General features: G+C 42.7%; 1 long non-coding RNA gene across 3 annotated transcripts in view; it reads left to right on the top strand.

The window, feature by feature from the left end:
- LOC114487024 (uncharacterized) overlaps positions 1–7946 on the top strand; it is an 83021-nt gene that overhangs the window by 47530 nt on the left and 27545 nt on the right. Inside the window, exons 3-4 of one of the 3 annotated variants that reach the window (XR_003681597.2) lie at positions 46–116; positions 1974–3058. The exons of the other annotated variants lie outside the window; for them this stretch is intronic. This is a non-coding gene — a long non-coding RNA (uncharacterized lncRNA). Of the gene's footprint in view, positions 1–45; positions 117–1973; positions 3059–7946 lie in introns of those variants that run through there. 3 annotated transcript variants of the gene reach the window in all.

Genomic DNA, 7946 nt, shown 5'->3' with positions numbered 1-7946 from the left:
TATATATATATATATATATATATTCTTTTTCTTTTAAATTCAAAGGGGGATGGAGAGTGGAGGGCACGTGAAGGGTCAGCTGCAAACAAATCACACACCGAATCTTCAGAGCTCTTGTATCCTTTTTTCCCTGCTTCTGCCTAGAGATAACCTCACCTCCAAAGTGTCAGGCTGGGTTCTGTTCCTAATGCCCCCTGGGAAGCAGTGTCCCAGGGCTCGCTCTGCAGACTCTCAGTCTGGTTCCCACGGGTGTCCCAAGCTGGAGGGCAGGTGAGCTCTGCCTGGACTTCCAAGGCCGCTTCTTCCTCGTCATACCCAGCGCTCTTTGCTCACCGCCCCCCCGCGCCCCGTAAATCCTCCAGCCTCTCCAAGGGGCCCAGCAGGTGTGCACAGGACAGGAGCTGGAGAGTTTAAGCGGCACATCACTGCACACTTGAAAATAAGTGTCCATATCATTTGGCCTCTGGGAGAAAACCGGAATCTCTTTGACCACTTCTTGCCCTCTTGTTGCCAGAGTGTTCAAGAAAAGCCAGAAATCTGGATCTTTGTGGGAAGTGTCTCAATTTATAACCACCGACAGCGCTTTCAAAATTTTAAATGCCGTGTGTGGGTTACAGCCAAAAGATGTTTATTCTAAGGTCCACTAGTTTGTCACCTCTGAATTTTTAACATATTTTCTTTTTTCATTTCATTTTTGTGAAATGACTAACTTAAAAAATTCTCTTAAAAGTGAATTCACCCCAAGGGATCAATTGCTTAAAGCAGTGGTCCCCAACATTTTTTGGCACCGGGGACCAGTTTTGTGGAAGGTAATTTTTCCGCGGACCAGGGGCAGGTGGGGACGGTTCCAGAGGTAATGCGAGTGATGGGGAGCCATGGGGAAGCAGATGAAGCTTCACTCGCTCGCCCGCCCCTCACCTCCTGCTGTGTGTCCGGTTCCTAACAGGCTGGACCACTCCTGGCCCCCAGCCCCCGTTGAGGACTCCTGGCTTAAAGTACAACCACTTTAGGTTTTCTTGCATCTTGGCTCGCCCTCTTGGTCCCGAGCTTTCCTACTTTTTCAGAGCGAGGAGCACTCCTCTGAAAAATAACATTTATTTTTGTTTTGTTTTTATGGTGCGCGGGCCTCTCACTGCTGTGGCCTCTCCCGTTGCGGAGCGCAGGCTCCGGACGCGCAGGCTCATTCATTTTTAAAGTTTTAACTTTGAAATCCCTTTTTCGGCTTTCCACATGATGATAGTTATTCTCCAAGTAACTTTTGAATCAAAAAAATAATAATACCAAAAATCTACTAAAAATTTAGCACTACTTAAAAAAAAATGTGCATTTTGGTAATCTCAACATGATGCTTTTAAAAAGTATATGTCAAACTTTAGTTTGCAGGTAATAGGGGCTGGATTTACCCTGTCATCTGAAACAACCAATAAAACCAGACCAAATATAGGTAACCTTAGTTTTCAAAACACTGGACATCAGGCAACAAGGGACCGTGATCTCTGAGAGATGGAGACAGGTGAGGTGAGCCCCAAGATTGATCTTCAAAATACACTGTAAATAGACAAGCCACAGGCTGGGGGAAATTATTTGCAAGGCTTATATCTGATAAAAGATTTATACCTAGTACATGTTAAGAACTCTCAAAATTCAATAAAAAGAAAACAAAGAACCTAATTTAAAAATGGGCAAGAGATTTGAGTAGATACTTCATTAAAGAAACCTTAGAGGTGGACAATAGGCACGTGAAAAGATGTTCAACATCATTAGTTAGGGAAAAACCCATTAACGCATCAATGAGATTCCGCTGCACATTGGTGAAAATGGCTAAAATTAAAAAGAGGACATTATCAAGTGTTCAGGACGTGGAGGAACGGGATCACTCCAGCCAGCTGGTAGGAATGCAAAATGCTGTAGCTACTTTGGAAAAATTTGGCCGTTTCTTAAAACGTTTAACATGCCTTTACCATGTGATCCAGACATTTCACTCCTGGGTATTTGTCAAAGAGAAAGAAAAACTTATATCCATACAAAGACTTGTACACAAATGTTCATGGCAGGTTTATTTGTAATAGTAGAAAAGCAGAAACCAAATTGTGGTACATCCGTACAATGGCGTATGACTCAGCAATAGGAGGGAATGAACTATTAATACATGCTATAACATGGATGAATCTGAAAATAATTACGCTGAGCCGAAGAAGTCAACCAAAAAAGCATAATTCCAATTACGTACAAAATTGTAGAAAACACAAACTAATCTATCGGGACAGAAAAGAGATCAGTGTCCTGGAGAAAAAGAGGGGCAAGAAGAAGAGGTTACAACAGGTCACAAGACATCCACTGGGGAATAAGGAGCAAAATGTGGTCTATCCTTGCAATGGAATACGGTTCAGCCTTAAAAAGGAAGGACATTCTGACACCTGCTACAACATGGATACACCTTGAGGCCATTATCCTAAGTGTGATAAGCCAGTCACAAAAGGACAAATACTGTGATTCCACTTTTATGAGGTACTAGAGTCAAATTCATAGAGAAAGTGGAAGAGTAGATGCCAGGGGCTGGAGGGGCCATGGGGAGTTAATTGTTTAACGGGGACAGAGTTTCAGTTTGGGAAGATGAAAAAGTTCTGTGGATGGATGGTGGGGGTGATTGCACAACTATGTGAATGGCCCTGAATTGTACACTTAAAAATGGTTAAAATGGTAAATTTTATGTTATGTATGTTTTACCGCAATCATCAAAGGTCATGAGACAACTTTTGGGGTAATGGCAGGACTGGCCACGTAATTTGTAAAGAAAAAGGAGAAAGTGGCGTCTCTTGTTCAAAAATCATTATAAATTCAAGACTCCACAGCAGAGCACTAGACCAAGCCTGCAGGTCACAAGCTCACCAAGCCTGCCCCTGGGCTGGGTGAGTTCATATCCTTGACTGCGGGATGATTTCATCCGGATATACACAAGCCCAAGCCTACCAAACAGAAACTTGAAACATGCACCGTTTACTGTTTATAAATTATACCTCAGTAAATCTGCTTAAAAGGAGTAACAAAAAGTATGTCTTTGAAAAGGAGGGCTATTAATGTGAGTGAGACAGCCTCTTTTCACACTAGGCATTGCTTTTTGCAGACGTGGATTTTTCCATCCCTTGCTCATTAGTCTCTCCTCAGTAAGTTGGGCCACTTTGTTTTAATCTGAAAGGAAATAATTTGGGAAGGAATTCTGGTTAAAGAGGTGGGCCTGGAGTCAGAGGACTTGGGTTTGAAACCTGCTCCACCAACTTCTGACTGTGACCTTGAACAGGCCAGGATCCCCATTTCCTAACTTGGCTGCTAGGAAGGTTAACTGAGAGAGTAATGTACAAAGTGCTGAGCACAGCGCCTGGCCTTTGGGCTTAATGACCAACCTGTGTGAAAGCGGGGGTGCATCTCTCTCTCCTGGGTGCCGTGAGAGCATTTTAGGTGTCCCCCTCCAATCTCAGCTGTTGGCGTTGCTTTTCATCGTGGTCTATTGCTCGCATCAGAGCCTGGTTGCACGCTCACGAGGCTGTGCCATCTTGGAAATCTTATTAGCTTCCAGAGCCTCAATTTCCTCATCTGTATGACAACCATAAGACAGTCGTCTCCCTTATTCAAGGTTTCAGTTAGTTCCCTGCAGTCATAAGTTTTAAATTTCGCACTGTTCTAAGCAGCCTGATGAAACCTCACACTGTCCAGCTCTGTCCTGTGACCAGGACAGGAATCATTCCTTTGTTCAGTGTGTCCGGCCCCTGAGTCACTTGGTGGCTGCCCGTGTTATCAGATCAAGTGTCTCGGCGTTGCAGTTCTTGGGTTCAAGTCACCTGTATTTTACTTAATAATGGCCCCAAAGTGAAGGGTAGTAATGCTGGCAATTCAGATATTCTCTTACTGTGCCTAATTTATAAATTAATCTTTATCATACAGATGTACGTATGTATGTATGCATAGAAAAAACGTAGTATATATAGGGTTCGGTACTAGCCAAGGTTTCAGGCATCCCCTGGGGATCTGGGAAAGTAACTATCCCTGTGGATAAGGGTGGAGGGGTCTACTGTAATAGTATCTGATATGACTGTGGTGAGAATTAAATAAAGTTATATGTAAAACACTTAGAACAGAGACCTAGCATCATAAGTGCTAAACATAAACGATAATCCTGTTGTCTGTAGGTAAACCCTGCCCTGCATAGCACATAGTTTGGTATTTGGCATACTTTCCCAAATAAACTACTGGTGACCCAGAGAATCAGAGCCAAAGGATCTCCATTTCCTCGACTTGTTTCTCCACTTTTTTTTTTTTTTTTAATTGTCTATGAAAGAGATCAGACCAAAATAGCTAGGTAAGACAGCACTCTATTTATTTGAATTCCAACAGAAAGAATAAGGGCTTGAAAATAAGTAGTGGGTGAATGTTACATGTTTGATATTTAATCAATAGCAAAATGTTTATAGAGAGAGGACTAGTCCTGAAATCACTTGAAAATGCAGCTATTTATTCTAAAGGATTTGCAGAAGTACAAGCAGCCAGATACTTTGTGCTTTCTATTTTTTCAGATGCCTTGTTGGTATAGTTTCTGTAATTCTGACAAAAGGGCTTTTAAAAACTCATTTGAATGTCCCTTTAACAGAGTAGGAGTTGCAAACACTCTAATAATTTTTTACCACTTTCATATTTAAAAATAATATGCCCTCTAAACATTTACATTCAAGATTTGTTTTTCCTTAAATGTGTAAATACCGCAGAGCAATTTGCATCTCATGCATAAATCTCACTCTGCTGAATGCAAATATTCAGGAAAGTTTCTTGTTTCTCTTCCTTCTTTTCCCGACTCATAGTTTAGTTGATTAATATTTCCAGAAAGATGAGGGGCCATTGGTTAGAAAATGAATCTCTTGTTACTACTTTCTTGCAATCAAGAGTAGGGAATTCAGAACTGAATAAGTAGTTCAGTCTTTTACAATACTAATACAAATATTTCAAGCGTTAATATTTTCCCAGATGAATTCACTAAATGCATCTTTTGTTAGTGACATGTGTAGATGTTGCCTGTGTGGGGATTTATCCAGAAAGAATTTGCCCCTTGGATTTCTTACAGAACATTATCCCTGAAACTTGAATCAATTCTAATTTCCTGGTGCCCCAGAAAGAAGGTATTCATCCATGGTAGTAACCCTGATGGACTGAGGCTGCTTCCTGGAATCTCAGCTTATCATCACTCCAAGTCACCTAGACGATGAGTTCCAATAAGCTCCCCTCAGCCTTGCACTGATCATGTTGTCTGGTTAAACTCTGAGGCTTGTTTTATACTCTGAATTTCCCACACGGCTGGTTTCTTGCCTACTGATCGTTTGCTGGGTCTCAAAAGATGTCTCAGGAGAGTCTCACCCCCATTATAAAATGTATCTAAAATATTTCAGAGTCATCTGCCCTTGGTACAGCTAACTCTTTTCAGCAAATGTCTGGCGATGCTTTGGATAAAAGACGCTATGTGAAAAGAAATTACAACATTCTCTGCTTCTCCTGCTACTTACGTGAAATTTCCTGCTACAAATGAGGAATTTGTCTTATTTACCCTTTAGCGTTTTCTTCATGTAAAATGTGCAGAATCTGGTATTCTAAAATTATGTATTTTTTCACTGCTTTTTTTTTTGCACTCATTCTCCAAGCAATTAATAGGTATCCATCAAGCGCCTGCTCTAACTCACCCAGTGCTAGGAAATGAGAAGTACAATGGAGGGGTCTCTTCTTCAGGAGAACACAGACTTGTGAGAAGGTGTAAAACAGCTGGGTGACAATGCCAGGGAGTATACAGTGGCATCAAAGCCAGGGAGAGCTTTAAGATGCTAGGAAATGGAGAAGTGTGCAGGAAAGGAAATAATGAGAGAAAAATATTAACACTATTATTAGATAATATTGATAATAGAGAATAATATTAACAGCAGTTATCACTGCCAGATACTGTACTTTGTGCATGTTACCTTGATGTCTGCCCACGTCACCTTTATGAACTAGGCATTGTTGTCACTACTCTATGGGTGAGAAGTGGCTTCATGGAGGAGAGTGGGATTGAAAGGCATTTTGAAGAAGTCGAATTTGCAGAGCTGATGGAGAGGAAGAAGAGGAAGAAGGCATTTCCTGGGTAAATGAAATCAGTGGCCCTGAGGTTCAGGAGCTGTGGGCGAGGAAAATGAGTCCAGACGGGCAAACAGCTGAGTGTTCATTTGGGGGTGATGGGGGATGGGCTAGAGGTGGGAGGGGAGTCAGGCCAAGTGGGGCCTCACACAGCAGGCTCAGGAATCTGGACTTCGTCCTGGAAGCACGGAGCTTCTTGGGTGGTGTCTGGGTGATAATGGCCAAACAGAAGGTTGCTTGCAGCCATCCAGTGGGTCAGTGGTGTAGTAACTGAACTGAAACAGCATCTTCATCATTGAGTTAATTTTTATTAGCTTCCTTTCAGGGTCTGGGTGTTTGATACTAAGTGCACTGGGTGTTAGTACCAAGTGCTCTAAAATTACCCCAGTGTGGTGTTCCAATCCACCATCACTCTTTCTTGGACCACTGACTCTGGTGGTTCCTTCCAACCCTCCACACACCCATGCACATGTATACACAGATGTGCACACACATACATACATCTTACGAAAAAAGTAGCAGTGGACAACCATGTTTGTGGTCTCTAATCTCAGCCCCTGACTACAGGATTGAAACTGTGCCAGTAAGATGATCTCACCCAAGTATTTGGAATTCAGATGTGGTGACTAACAATGTTGGATATTTCCTCTTCAAAGGGGATATTATAATCCTCAAGAGAGGCTTGGGTTGGGGGAAGGTGGAAGGGGAGGGCAGGAAGAGAAGAAAACTTATACATATTGTACCGTACGAAATTACCACGTTTAAAGGTGAAACATGATTGACTCTTGGCGACTTTCTATCATTCACCCTAACATACAGTACATATGCATGAGTGAAGCATGCCTGGCTTTAGGTCCTGAGGAATAGTCTGTATCATCTCTAATCAATTCCTCTTATATCTTAAACTGTCCTGAAGTGTTTTCTCTTCCCCTGCCACCAGAAGGTCCTTGACGGAGACCAAAGTTGCAGCCTCTGATGGCAAAAGCTTGCTGTCAAAAGGAGAAAAGAAGCCTGGTGGTTTATTTACATCAGTAGCTCCACTCTCAAGGCAAGTTAGACAGACGTGAGCGCTTACCACTGGCCCCATGGAGAAGCCGTGGGATTGACTTATTTGGAAAACGCCCAGGTAGTTTGCTGCATACTAGTCTTCCTCCTGCTAGACTCCTCCTTTCCCCTGGGTCACGGGGGCAGGAGCCTCACTCTTTAATTCAAGAGCCTTTGCAGCGTGGCTCAGACACCCCTGTGCAGCCCCGGGGGCCCACAGCTGCCTGCTCATCTCCATCCTTGCTCGGGGGCCTGAGATTTGGCCTCCTTCCCAAGCCACGGGCTCCAAGTAACCTGCCTTTCTTCTTCTCATCTCAACCTATCTAGTCTTTCTGTCTATTATCTCAGAGTCACACTCTGTGCCATCTTACTAATCTAATTGCTGTCTTCTTAGATAACATATGTGCATTTTTTTCACATTAAGAAATGTCTTTGAGTGGCTGACGGTGAAAAATTCAAGCTGGCCACAGCCTTAGTTCCAGGGCAGCTGAAGAAATATTTTCAGTGGTGCCGATGTCTTGACTATCATACCTCAGAGGTGAGTGTCTGCTTTTTGTGACCTCGAAAATCTATGAACAACGGCATGAATTCATGTCATGTCAATTTCAAGATGCCATTACCTGTGTGATTCCTTTCCTGCACCCGGCGATTGTGCTCCGGTCCTTGCAGTGTGAAATTCCTACTAAACATCTCTCATGCCATCACAGGGGTAATAAAGGACACGGGCATTTTTTTCATAGAAAACATTTGGATGA

Source organism: Physeter macrocephalus, chromosome 10, assembly GCF_002837175.3.
Source record: "Physeter macrocephalus isolate SW-GA chromosome 10, ASM283717v5, whole genome shotgun sequence".
Classification (NCBI taxonomy): Eukaryota; Metazoa; Chordata; class Mammalia; order Artiodactyla; family Physeteridae; genus Physeter; species Physeter macrocephalus.
This window is presented reverse-complemented; position numbering and strand designations above follow the sequence as displayed.